Consider the following 15,221-nt stretch of genomic DNA (forward strand, 5'->3'; position numbering starts at 1 on the left):
CTTTACGCGGAGACGCCGACAAGTAGCAGATTTCCTCTGTAGTAGCCCCTTCGAAGGCAACTCAATCCAACTGCTCACTCCTCAGGGCTTCGGTTCACTTTGAACGAGGAGACGAGAAGTGCAGTACGTCCAATGGATGCGCGGAGAATTCAGAAGAGGAGCAAGAACACGGCTATTCCTTTCTTGGCACTCTATCCTCGTCCGCTACCGTGAGTGAGAGTATAATCGCCTCTCCCCGACGCGATTCACCGTAGGAGTGGTTTTGGTAGAGACGTAAAGCGAAGGTCAATCAGAGTCCAGGCGAGAAGAGTGTTTTGGCCAGGAAAGGGCAAAACGCGGTCAACTGTGTCGTCGTCGCGGAGATTCGTCGAGGAGGGGGAATGGTTCGCTGACGTCTTCGAGATGAAACAGCACGCGGTCAGTCCGCTCCAAAGGCTCTGCGCTAACGATTCGTAGAATGGAAATTTGCAAGATGCAAGGTTAGTCCAGAAAGTTGGGAACTTACAGTTCAGCTCTATACTGCTCTCGTAAAGGTGTTTGCAGAGGCTATATTATGTCGATAAGCTGGTCGAGGAGTTCAGAACAGGCGACTACAAGGCTGCGCATACTCTAGGCGCCGGTATGTCAAAGCCACACCGATGACAGGCAAGTTAATGTAAGGTGCACAAGGCTCTCTCTTTTCTACTTTCCGACCAGGGTTCGCACATTTCTTTGCGTTTGGAAAGGGTTCGAAAATGCCTTTTATTTTGATCAGTATAGAAAGGAAGGAAAAATGGTTCAGTGTTGATCAATGCACCAATTCACCAATTTGCGCCGTCAATTTTATACTGTCAAGCTTCATAAAGCGTTTCTATATATCACTCCTGTCAAACCCGTCCATAATGCATTCCTGTTTTCTATAGCTTCGATTTTCGCTATGTATCCACAAGGCAATTTCTCTACTCTTATTTCTGCTGCCAATGCTTCAGATGTTCTATCTGACATTGCCTATTGTGTCATTTATCCGTCTAATTTGTTCTTCGTTACTGATTGAGGAAAGAAGTAGCACTCTTTTCTCTTTACATGAGCCAACGCCGTCCTTCATTACGCGTGACAAATGCGAACCAGGCTACAATCCCTTTTGCTATAGACTCTTTGAAACGAACATCGCTTTGTGCGTCGGAAAATTGCGAAACCTATTCGCTCTTCAAACGCAGTACGCCTGACGATGCACATGTGTTTAGCAACGGTCTTCAGCGTTCCCTCAACTTTAAGACATGACTCCAGACTTCATTGTCACTTCACTGGACTGCTACACACGAAAAATAGGTTTTTGCCCTTTGTCGCTTTGTCGCTTTTGCGGATCGGCACATGCCTGAATCATCCTCTTAGAAAATGTGCAGAACAAGTTTAGAGCATTCAACAGCGCACTAAACCGCTATGCACGCCTGAAACGGCGCTCCAGGCAACGCGCAGCACAAGCCTTGAACCTCTTCATAACTTAGCTGGATTGCAGCAAAGCTTAAATGCCAGCCCTTCATCAAAATTTCAAGCACATCGAAGTTTCCCCACTTGACAAACAGCGGGTCTGTTGAAACGCAGGCGGGCAGCAGACGCCGACACATGTGCGAACACCCTCCCCTTGTCGCGCAGGAAGCCTCGGCGGCATCGAGGAGATGGTCCAGAAGACCACGGCGTCGATGATGGTCGCTACGACCACGACAGCCGCCACGTGCTTCACCAGAGCCTGACCACCATACGGAAAAGCACGCACGTCGTACGCGCCACTCGGCAAACAGCAGTCCGACATTGAGCGCCCGCCGCATTTGTGCCCTTTCCGTGGCTTCCTCTCCCGTTCCCTCGCTCCTCCAGTTTGTATGGGCACAGCTTGAAAACGAAGAGCGTACCCTACAAGCTCGTGAAAAGAGAAGCTGGGAGGGAAGGGCGTGCGAGGGGGGGGGGGGGGGGGGGGGCATAGTTTTTTGCACGTGCCTACGAACACGCTACAAATATACACGACGGATGCAAAACGAGAGTTGGCGTCGCCGGAGCCCTTTTCATGTCTTCCTCTTTTGTGTAGCGGTTGTAACTGGCGGTGAAGCTCGGAGAAAAGCAGCTCGTTTCTGAGCGCCCACTCATTGAGGCTGCTCTTGCTTCTCTTTTATGCATTTCACTCTATTCTGTTGGGGGTGATGTAGAATATGCTCGCACATAAATATCGCCACCTGTTAACGCAATGCATGACGTAACCATAAACAAAATGGAATTTAATTCTCTCCGTGGTAAGTTGCGTGGCTTTTTGCGCCTGTCAGTGCTTAGGTTCAAAACACAGTAGCGCAATAGAAGACGAGGACTCAAAAACAGAAACCAACACCATAGCGCGCGTGGTGTTCTTTTCTGTTTTCGTGTCCTCGTTTTCTGTTGTGCTATATAGTACCTTGAACGCATGGTAAAGTTAATTGAGCTACGGGTAATTAACTAATCATTATTCTTATACAGGGATGTAAAAAGACAAACTAATATGAGAAGAATAACAAGAAAAAAAAACAGTTTAACTAAACAATAGCGGTGTGATGAGAAACCAAAAGAACATGTTTTCTGTCATGCTGTAGAATTTTCCACTTCCATTTCTTCAAAATTATTGTAAGCAATCGAACGTCACCAGAACTCTCTCCTATTAGAGATATTTAGCTTACCGTGATCCGCGATCTGCCACCGCGACTCTCTACCGCGCGTGGGCAGGGCGCTCAAGCGATTGGTCCCTACGCGGCGGGTCTGTGTGCCGACATCCAGTGTGTGGCGTCATCTATCGGCGTCAATGGGGGTCTGGGCATGCGCAGTGGAACGCATGGTGGCGGATCACGGTAGCGGATCGCGGATCACGGCAAGCTATAACTCTCAACTGATCCTGTGCAGTTGCGGCTGGGGTCAGACTCAACGCGGAGCGAAGCATAAAGGCGTTGCTAGGGCTGATATTGACAGATATTTTTCGACTCGGCTATACTTCACGAAACACGCGACTAGGTGTATGTCCGCGTCCCTACTATGACAAGCATAAACTATCTAGTGTGAACACGGTCTGCGGCGAAGGCCTCCCAGGCACTTCTCCGCTTTATGAAAAGCGCAGGACTGATCGAAAAGCTATGATTTTTTATGATACGTGATATGACTGTGACGTGATGTGATGTGACTGTACTGTCATCACCCATCCCTCTCTCACCTACAACTTGTATACCCACTTACCGCTCTCCCCCAGTGCAGGGTAGCAAACCAGTTCCTTTACCGGTTAACCTCCCTGCCAAATTTCCTCCTCATCTTCCTCCTCCTCCAATGACCAAGGTGAAAGTACAGCAGTGAGCAACCCACCCCTGATCCCTTATTACCCATGGATTTGCACAGGATTCAAAGCAAAGCAGGCTTATGGCCAAGAACAGAAGATACTAATCCATCTCTGTCTCAGTATAAGTGCAGCTGAGAGGGATGGGGATATAGAAAATAGAAAAATGTCGCAGATAAGAACACACCTCCCGCCTGACCTAGAATGAAGAGTGTAGGGACATAATGCAAGAAGTAAGAATTAGGCTAGAAGAATGATTTTGACCTCGCAGAGCACATCGCTGTATATATATTCTACTGGATCGTTCTGGCGGTCTGTGAGCCCCGGCAATGTTGTAACGCCACAGTGCTGTGGTAATATGAGGAGGCGACTGTCACGTTCTGCGGTCGGGTGGTCTTTGACATAATTTGACAGCTTACCAATCAATGTTAATGAGTGTGTATGGGGTAACAGAGGCGCAAACTAAGGAATTGGTGCTTAATAGAGTGGCAGACTGAAAGTTTAAGGGTTAAGATCCACATGGGGAGCAGTGGAAGGGAGAAGTCAACATTTATTTCCCCTTTTAAGTATTGTGTGCCGTATCTCAAGTCGTGCCCGTCTATTGAGCAGTAACGCGGAGGCTAGCAAAATTTTTCGGCTTAAATTAAGAACCGCTCCAAGAGTTATTAGCAGTTAACAGTAAAAGCTAGCTGTAACTTTAAGTGTCAAGAATCAAGTAGAACTGGTCAGGGAGCATTCTAAGGTAGAAATAAAGAAAAAAACTGGAAAAGGACAAGGGCACGTGATGCGAAATAAAACAAAACGCCTGATGGTCTCTAATCGTGACAAAATGGATTCCAAGGGAAGACAATCGTAGTAGGTGGCAGCAGAAAGGTCAAGTGAACGGGTGAAAACGGGAAGTTTGCGGAGGTGAAGTGAATGAAGCTGGTACAGAACAGGTTCAATTGGAGGGACATAGGATAGGCCTTCGTCCTGCAATGGGGCTAGTCAGTTTGTTTATGGTGATGTATATATGTCAAAACTTGCGCATAGAACGACCTCGCTGTAAAAATATGCAAAATAATTTCTTTTGCATGAGGTACAAGAAATTGTAAAGCCGTATTTGCACAATGAAAGCCAACTCCAGTAGTTCTTCCAACCACACCTAATAAATCCCCATGCGCGAACGTTTGAATACTTGCAAAAATGGAAGCAGCGAAGAAAGACGCAGGAAAAGAAAAGGAGGTGCACACGCGACACCACTGGACTTATGAACCAACTTGCTCAGCAATTTACGCTCTTGAAGAATTCAATGTTACCCCTGCCCGTGCAAATAGACGAGTTGAGGGATAGGCTAATTCATTTATTCATTCACCTGCCTTGTATATGCTTCTAATATGTTTGGCGGTTAGCAAAGTGCAGGTATATACAGTTAATTCTTGCGACTATACGGCAGCTTGTTTTATTATTTATTTAGTTTTCTTCCTTTCCTGTCGACGACCTGCCAGGTACAATATTCCCTGATAATGAGGCTGCAGTACGCGCCTTTAAAGGCATCACTCATTACTTAATTCGTTCATCATCGAAGAGTATTAAGCAGTTTTTTTTTTTTTTTTTTCAAAAGCTGTGCGTGAAAGCAGTGATATTCAGGAAATCGCGCTATTTCCACGCCATCCAGCTTTCTTCCGCCAGGTGAAGGAGGAACCGAAGTATTTTCTTTTTTTTTTTTTTTTTTTTTTTTTTTTCCCCGTCCTTGTTTTGTTTCCGCTTGCATACTTTGCGCTGAGTTCCAGCCCGCCTGTCGCCGCACTGACTACATTAAAGGAAAAGCACCATGCTTCGACCCCCTTTTCTTCTTTCTTGATTTATGCGTTCGTTCTGGTGCCACTCTGCGGCCTTGACTGAGGAGCCAAGCTGGACGCACTTTCGCGTGCGGCCTGCGTATGTTCGCGACCATTAGGCCGAGGTCGGCCACCGCTTTCGCGGATATCTCATTTCTTTTTTACTTTCCTTGTCTCGCTTATTACGTATCTGTTATCGTGACTCGTGTCTGCGCGCCGTCATCTTCAGCAACCAGAGCAAACTATAAATAAAATCACACCTTTAAAGCTGCATTTCTGTGCCTGTACCTTAATGCACCTTTTCTGGAGGGCGTAAGTTATAGACACGAAAAGAGCGCGATTTTGCTTGCAGCAAGACGAAGGCCTCCAAGAGATTTCTTCAATTAACTCGATAATGTGCCTACCGCTGCGGCAGCCTTTTCTCAGAAACTTCCTTATCTCATCTGCCCATTTAATCTTCTGAAGCCCACTGCTACACGTGCCTTTGCTTGAAATCCACTTCGTTACCGCTAGCGACCATCGGTTACTTTACCTTCGAATCACATGCCCTGCCTATGGACAATCGTTCTTTGTTTCTACGAGAATTGCATTAACTCGCATTTGTTACCCGTCTCACTTTGCACGCTTTCTGTCTCCTAACTTTGCTCTTATACACCTTTCGATAGCTTTTTGTATTGCCCTCAACATAAGGGGAACACTTCTCTTGCGTCTCCAGGTTACTGCCCCGTTGGTGACAACCAGTAAAAAGGAGCTGTTATGCTCTTTTCTTATGAGGAATACTGACACACTGACATTCATGATAGGAGAGTGCTTGCCCAGCGGGTTCTACTCCATCCTCATTCCACTAGTTGTTTCAATTTTGTGGTCCGTATCTACAATCACTGCCTTCTCCATTTAAATATATACTCTTTTTCCACATTCAGCACCTCCCTAACTTTCGTAAGTGGCTGTTACACATCGAAGGCTCTTAAACATTGGTTTAGATTTTTTTTTTTTCATAATAATTTCTGACAAAAAGTTCTGATTTCTATCTTCAAGTCATTTATCATGCTTTGCAATTCATCCGTCGTGTTACTTAGCAGGGCAACGTCATCAGAAAATGGTAAATTACTAATTTATTTTATACCAACTGTTATCAGTACTGGCTGCTTCAAACTTAGCTACCTGAACATATCCTGCAAACATGCGCTGAATAGTATTGCCGGAATGCCCTTCTATGATTTTATTCTAGTCTTTGTGGATAACTACGGTGGATGTGTAGAATATATGAATATGTCACGGTATTTCTACATGTGGTTCCGCTGCAGTTTGATTCCGTAATGTTTCCACGGCTGCTGAGGCAGTTTAGGCTGAGCCAAATGCCTTCTCTTAATCTAAGAAGACAATATATAGGATTTTGTCACATTCTGCGCCTTTCTCTCACCTGCTTGATAGTGTGGATATGGTCTACCGTCGAATAGCCTTTATGAAAGCCTACCTGATCCTTTGGTTGACTACATCCCAAAGTTTGCATTGACTTTATTAGCGCTTTATTTACTAAGCACCTTGTAACCAATGGGCGCTAAGCTGACTGGCCTGTAATTTTTCAATTTCTTATAAATTAAGGTAATTTTTCCCCAGATGTTTGTTCTATAGAGCTCTTGAAAAACATTGCATACAGGGCAAACAGTTTTCTTTTTTTTTTTTGACAACTTCGCTAACGCACTTCAAAAGATCTGTGGTTACCTGATCCTCACCAGGTCTTTTATACCTCTTTGTACGTTTACTTCCTCTATTACTGGCGAGATGTACAGTTGCTCTGCATGCCTCTCTCGTCGGTTATTGTATAGGTCTGTGTAGAACTCCTCAGCTACATTAACTGTCTTATCTATTTTGATAATGACACCGACCTCAATGTCACTTAGCGCATTTTATCTATGCTTATAGAGATACCGTTTTAGTCTTTACCACTGTCAGGCCACCTTCGTTTTTCAGACCTTGTTCGATTTAAAAAAAAAATAACTACAGTATAGGCATTTGCGCCTCGGAAATCTAAGGTTAGTTCCAAACACGGAATAGAGACGTGCTCACTTTTAAACTCTTAAAATATAGCTTCGGCCGAAAGGGTTCTGGTAATGCGGTTGATTTTCCAACCTTACAGTTAGAGCAACTTAAAGGCCAAGTCGCCACAAAATCCATGTATTGAAGGGGTTGCTAGAGCTTTTTTTTTTTTATTATTAATCCTCTTTTTTTTTTTTTTTCTTTTTTGCAGTGCACGACTAACGAAATCAGCCAAGTAACATGACAACAAAGTGTTAGATGTTTCTTCATTTAGCTATAATGACAAAAGAAGCAGGAAGAAAGAAGGCTAACTCACACGGTTGATCTGATCCCCAATTTACACCATCGTGTTCCTTGCAGCGCAGCGTATAAAGATCTTGACTTCCGCATTTCATTTCCGATTAGAATTTATAGAATGCTTTTCCGAAGTTTCTTGTTTTCGAGAAATTCTGAGGCTTGCAAGAGTTCTCATTTTATGATGTCGAAAGTTTGGAGTTTTGAGAGCGTTATGCATTTGATTAAAAGCTTACAGTAAGTCTTCTGAGGGGCAAATGTACCGTGGTTCTACAAAAAGGTTACATAATCGACTAGTTGGGAAAGAAAAATGCGTGGTGATTCGGCACAATTTGTTGCATCTCACAAGAATCATCATTTACGAACAACGGAAAGTACAAATAATATTGAAAATGCAGAAGCGTTACGTCCAACGGGAACAAGTGGCTAGCATGAAGAATAGTCGGTCGGTCAAGACGGTCAAGACGACATAAGATGGCGGGGTACCGAGACATCTTCTGCCAGCTACCGCAGCTAAAGGTGAGCTGTGGCATGGCAATAAATCATCTGCAATTAATTAGTGCCTACAGCTCAAAAGCAAAAAAAAAAAAAAAACATTCTAGGCGTAGACACGGAGGCGAGGGGAGGAAAAATGAGCGAACAGTATGAAATAGTAATGGTAGCTTAGAAACATGGTCCAATAGAGTGGAGATAGCTGGGCCAGTTGGTACATATTGGCAAGGATTAAAACCAGCGGAAAGACGCAGACAAAAAGAAAAAAGTTTCTTTTTGTCTGCGTCTGTCCGCTGGTTTTAATCCTTACTTAGCTTAGAAAGCCGCGACGCCTCTCCACTGGCGATGTATTTTGCCAATGAGGTTGATGTCGCTGGTTCTATGTCTACTGCCTGTGAAGCGAAGAAAGGCCGCTTAGATCGAACTTCAACCAGGCTTATCACGCTTACTTAGACCATCCCTGTAATATTTAGGTAGGCTCTTTCAAGCGCCCAATAGCTGCCGCGTTACACAATGAGTGTTTTTCAACAAAACCGTACAACGATTACGCCCATTATTTTCAAACAGCGCTAACACGGACATATAGAAAGAGACAAACACTCATTGCGCTGATTTTTGTGTTTCTTTCTTTCTGTCTGTCCGTGTTCTAGCGCTGTTTTAAAATAATGTTCAACCAACTCGCCCTACAAGCCACTTTGCTTAATTACGGCCAAGCACTACAAATTCAAGGCCGCTTTTTGCGTCATGCCGAGGCACCTTCGTTCATATATTTCGCAACACCAGTGACGTGTTTGTGTGAAAACTACTATATTTAGTAGTGAGGAACAGCAAGCGCCTTCCATGGGCAGAACACAATATTTCTACTCTTCACGTTCAATTAGAACAGCTCAAGCGTGCCTCAAGCTTCTGGGTAGCCGCGGGCGGCAGTGTGTTCGGTGGTCAGATGCTATCAGAAAATGGCACAGGGGAGAAAGACAAAACTAACTGAATACCCTTCGGTAAAAGAAGCCTTTGTGGATGATGCGATAATGACATGGTGTCGATGATTATAAGCGAAACCTTGAAACTGATGACAGCTGGCGAAACATCGAGTTCGGCACTTTGCGAAACCATTGTTCGCCGTCGAGGGACGAAAAAAGATATCGTCATCGAACTGCAGCGATGTCTGGCCTTGCCAGAAAGCGGTCAAGGAACGAATCCCTGAGGCGTGCTGGTAAAATGCCGCCTCCGACCACCCGCCCCGCTATTATTCGTAAATTTAGGATACACTCCGACTCTGGTGCGGGCAAACCTAGGAGTGTTTACAGCTTTTGTTCCTCACTGGCCTTCAGAGGTCATACACCGACCAGGGAAACCTCCACGCCTTAAAGCATTATTCAAGATAATGAATAAAAAAAACGGCCACCCATTCTCGAATGAGGCCGAGCGTGCAGCTGTACCACATTTATTCAGGCGAAAAAGAAACCACTTGGCCCGCCGGCTAGCCGAGCTCGTAACCCCTCAATGAAGTGTAACCTTCGGAACTCGCTAAGAACAGGCTAAATGAGAACTTTACGAAGCAAGCGGTGTTTCTTGTTCCAACAAATAAACATTACAAAGCTTTGCGGGGATTTATCATGATGAACTTTGATGTACGAATGTCTGTGAGATAGATAGATAGATGGATTTATTGAAAGGAAAAGGCAGAGAGGTTGGCCGGAATAATTCAGATCTGGCCAGCTACTCTGCACCGGGGAAGGGGAAGGAGAGAAGAAAGAAGGTCGTGATGGGTGACGAGTTGGGTGAAGGCATATGAAATACATATACAGACACAGTAGCTTGCTTTACAAGCGCGAATCAAGTCCGCTGGCGCACAAAAAACGGCAAAGAGCACGCACTGCCTGGACACCCTTCCCCTTGTCCTTATATACTTCACTATGGAGAATGAGTTCTCTTAGTGAAGCGAAAAAAGGCAGCTAAAAAAACATATGTCGCTGTAACGAGGATAAGCATTTCTTGTTGAATTGGAGTATTTGTGAAATAAATATAAACGTTTTATGTATTGGTGAAACATCACTGAGAAGTTCGCGCGTCCGCCCTCACTAGGTCTTCGTGTTCCGATCCATGTCCCAGGCACAGAAGCACGCGGAAAAGATTCGCGGAAGGGGAGGTCTACGTGAGGTGAAGACGACGTGTCTCGACAGCAGGTGAAAGCCATGCGCTACGTGTAGGGCGAAACCGCCACCAATTTCGCCCTGTTGCAACGGCTTCGCAGTAGAGCGCAGCTCAAGCGGGACTACGTGCATCTACTTACTTTAGACCGGCTCCATCTGACAGGAAATCAAGTATAGTTGCATACGTGACGAAGTGCGGATTTCTGGGAGGCAAATAGATTGCAGACATTTTGTAGTGGTTTTTGTTTATTAAGCGAAATTTTACATGGCGGCTATTGAAGACAAACCTTAGACGGCGCAATTTCTGCTACCACTATAATGTGCGGTTAGGTGAGGTTTTCATGGTGCATAAATTATTCAGAGAACTGAGCTTCAGGAACTACCGAATATTCGAACAAATACTGCGCCATAAGTAATGTAAGCTGATTGCGAATGTGCACTTAGATTTTCTGGTGAAAATGCGTCATCGCACTGCACTACCGCATGTCATATTGTGCCTCATGCGAGGGCGAAGTGTGCACTCCGAAGGTCGCCCAAACGTGGGCCCAGTCACGGCGCCGGATACATTCGCTATTCCGAAAACGAAGAGGCTGGAACGGGAAGTAGATTCTTCCTTTCTGGCTAATGAACCATCGCTGCTGCATTAAAAGCAAGTCGAAAGGAACGAAAACGTTGTGTGCAATAAAAAAAAAGCAATGCAATGATTACGACGCGGGAACATTGCGTCAGCTTTTGACCTGCCTGCATTACATCTCCGAGATGTTCTTTTGAATGAACCACAGCTTCACGAGCAACAAGAAAACGTGTTTACTTGTCTTATTTTGCTTTCTCTTTGTATCTGAAACTGGACACAACCGCACTCACTCACTCACTCATTCATTCACACGACTGACTGACTTGACTTTGACTGACTGACTGACTGACTGACTGGACCGACCGACCGACCGACCGACCGACCGACCGACCGACCGACCGACCGACCGACCGACCGACCGACCGACCGACCGACCGACCGACCGACCGACCGACCGACCGACCGACCGACCGACCGACCGACCGACCGACCGACCGACCGACCGACCGACCGACCGACCGACCGACCGACCGACCGACCGACCGACCGACCGACCGACCGACCGACCGACCGACCGACCGACCGACCGACCGACCGACCGACCGACCGACCGACCGACCGACCGACCGACCGACCGACCGACCGACCGACCGACCGACCGACCGACCGACCGACCGACCGACCGACCGACCGACCGACCGACCGACCGACCGACCGACCGACCGACCGACCGACCGACCGACCGACCGACCGACCGACCGACCGACCGACCGACCGACCGACCGACCGACCGACCGACCGACCGACCGACCGACCGACCGACCGACCGACCGACCGACCGACCGACCGACCGACCGACCGACCGACCGACCGACCGACCGACCGACCGACCGACCGACCGACCGACCGACCGACCGACCGACCGACCGACCGACCGACCGACCGACCGACCGACCGACCGACCGACCGACCGACCGACCGACCGACCGACCGACCGACCGACCGACCGACCGACCGACCGACCGACCGACCGACCGACCGACCGACCGACCGACCGACCGACCGACCGACCGACCGACCGACCGACCGACCGACCGACCGACCGACCGACCGACCGACCGACCGACCGACCGACCGACCGACCGACCGACCGACCGACCGACCGACCGACCGACCGACCGACCGACCGACCGACCGACCGACCGACCGACCGACCGACCGACCGACCGACCGACCGACCGACCGACCGACCGACCGACCGACCGACCGACCGACCGACCGACCGACCGACCGACCGACCGACTGACTGATCGATCGATTGATTCATTATTGGTTGATTGATTGAAAGCATGTCATGCCATTGCCCAGTGCCGTGTCATAAAATCTACAATGACAGGCAAACCCTTGCTCTTTTTCGCCGCTGGCATTACGCGTCATCGCGTTGAGTCTGTACTCATGCTGGCGTTTGCAGAGACCTGGAATGAAGCATTTCTCTTGCCATTGGTGCATGCAGGAATCTGTCAATATTGCTCTCCTTGCAATCACATGCAGTACAAAAAGCACCTATTAGTAAGCCGACACAGATTATTTATTAAATGAACCTGTAACGTATCAGGCGTGATCATGGCTTCATTGGGGCTCGCGGTATCGGCGCGAAAATGGTCTCGACTTCCTGTGAAAGTATGTTTCGGCATAAAAAGAGCCAAAGAGGTCTCCAGAAGCGCCGTCACTGTTACGTGAAGCACCCTGGAAGAATTCCTCGCGCCTTGTTGTAGTTTTTTCTTTAAAGTAACCAGGTTGTATGGCTAGCTACCAAAGCTAATCAATAGGTGCAAAGTGTCCATGGACAAAATCGAGCATGCTCTAAAGAATGGGGGTAGCCTTAAAGCGGTGAAAAGGAAATTACGCATAGGCAAATGTCATACCGGTTTCCATTGGGCGAACAGGAGCACTTTTAGCTGCACTAAAAGTGCTCCCGCGAGTTTCGGCCCCTACCAGTGGTCGAACAGGAGCAGTAGCGTTGTGTTCTACTGGCAGAGGTGGCGCGCTTTCGACGTCCCGAGAGCAGTCCTCGGTGCTCCGTCGCCAACGGCGGAGTACCGGGAGAACGGAGGAAGTCACGTGACCTTTTTGACGTCGCGACGGGATACGGGCAACGCGAGCGCGGGAAACGTTTGATCACCTGATGCCTGACGTCATGCGCTCCCCCTCGCTACGCTGCTCTCCGGGCAGCGTGAATGCGAGACGGGAAGTTTGATCACATGATGCCTGACGTCACGCGCTCTACCTTGCTACGCTGCTCTCCGAGCAGCGTGAATGCTCCATTGGGGAGACGAGAACGCGCGTCCCCAGTGCTCTTGTGTGCTACTCTGGCTGCTCCTTGCTCTTGCTCCTGTTCGCCCAATGGAAACCGGTATCAGATGTATGCGCTAAGGGACAAGGCAGGCAATGTCATCACTAACATGGACAAGATAGTCAAAGTAGCCGAGGATTTCTATACTGGCTTATACAGTACCAAAGTAGTTAGAACAATAATGACATTGGCAGTAGTGAAGAACAATCAGACGTTCTGCCAGTATTATCATAATTATTAAGAAAGGGGACGCAAAGGACTTGAAAAATTAGACAAGTCAGCTTACTATCTCTTACGTACAAGTAACGTACTAAGGTTATCATTAATAGAATCAGGGAAACACCTTAGATTTCCATCAGCCAAAGGATCAAGTCAGTTTTAGGAAATTATACTCTATGCTCTCATATCCATACTATCAACCAGGTGATAGACAAATGTTCGGAGTGTAACCAACCCCTGTAAATAGCATTCATTGATTACGAAAAAGCATTCGAGTCAGTAGAAACCTAGGTGGTCATGCAGGCATTGCGAAATCAGTGTGTAGATGAGCCGTATGCAGTAGTAGTGTAAGATATCTACAGTTGCTGCACAACAAACATAGCTCCGCGTAAATAAAGTAATAAAATTCCCATAAAGGGGTTAGGCAAGGAGACACAATCTCCCCAGTAATATTCACAGCTTGCTTAGAGAAAGTATTCACAGACTTGGAATGGGAGCAGTTAGGGATAAGGGTAGATGGAGATTACCTCAGTAATCTGCAATTTGCTGATGACATTGCCTTACTAAGCAACTCGGGGGATGAACTGCAAATAATGATTGATGACCTAGACAGGAAAAGTAGAAAGGTAGGCTTGAAAATCAATATGCAGAAGACTAAGGTAATGTTCAACAGCCCCGGGAAGGAACAGCAGTTTGCATTAGGTAGCAAAGTACTGGAAGTAGTAAGCGAATATGTCTACTTAGGACGGGTAGTAACCGCAGATCCAGACCATGAAAAGGAAATAACAAGAAGAATAAGATTGGGATGGAGCTTTGACAAGCACTCACAGATTATGACTTGCAGCTTGCCGGCATCGCTCAAGAGGAAAGTATACAACAGTTGCATCTTACCTGTACTCACCTATGGGGCTGAAACGTGGAGGCTAACCAAGAGGGTTCTACTTAAGTTGAGGACAACTCAGAGGGCTATTGAACGAAAAATGGTAGGGGTAACATTAAGAGATAGGATGCGTGCAGAGTGGGTCAGAGAAATAACTCAAGTTATCGATATTCTAGAAGAAATTAAGAAGAAATGGACATGGGCAGGACAAGTAGTGCGAAGAGAGGATAACCGATGGTTGCTTAGGGTAACAAACTGGATTCCAAGGGAAGGAAAGCGTAGCAGGGGGCGGCAGAAAGTTAGGTGGGCGGATGAGGTAAAGAAGTTCGCAGGGGTCAAGTGGATGCAGCTAGCACAGAACCGGGTTAAGTGGAGAAATATGGGACAGGCCTTCGCCCTGCAGTGGGTACAGTCAGGCTGATGATGATGATGTACTGGGCTTGCTGTGCCAAAAAGCTGTCGCAGTACTACAGAATTGTTGGAGAAAAAACTTGGCATCATTCCAAACGTGCCAGAAAAATGTACACGATTTCATGTCAAATTTGCGATGCAACCATTCTTTGTGCAGCGTTCAGTGTAGTGTCGTAACATTTCACTTCCCATTTAGGAGCCACCTGCTAGTCAAGTTTGAGGCTAGTTTACGATAACATACATACAGCCTTGGTCAAAAGTCTTGAAGCCAAAGGATTTTTATCTCAGACACAAAATGGGGCCATCATGCCATAATTAAAGATCAAAGGGTATTTAAAATGATAAGAAATGATTTGTCATTAACTATATCATAGTATTTTGCGGCCTTTTAGGGAGTAATGGCCACGTGATGGCTTCATTTTGCGGCCGAGGCGAAAATCCACTGGCTTTAGGACCCTTGACCAAGACTGTACCTCCAATTGTATGCCATTCATTGAAAGTGTGGACACTACACAGTCCACTCAGAACTCTGACAGATACTGCACTCTGCTTTCCCTAAAAACCAACCTAAGCAAAAAAAATTACATAAAAGGCACTATCGTGGACACTCTCCAGGCAAAGCCTGAACTGCTTAAAAAAAAAAGAGAGACCGTAGTCCTAAGCATATGC

Source organism: Amblyomma maculatum, chromosome 11, assembly GCF_055883805.1.
Source record: "Amblyomma maculatum isolate TAMU_Amacu chromosome 11, ASM5588380v1, whole genome shotgun sequence".
In the NCBI taxonomy this organism is placed as follows: Eukaryota; Metazoa; Arthropoda; class Arachnida; order Ixodida; family Ixodidae; genus Amblyomma; species Amblyomma maculatum.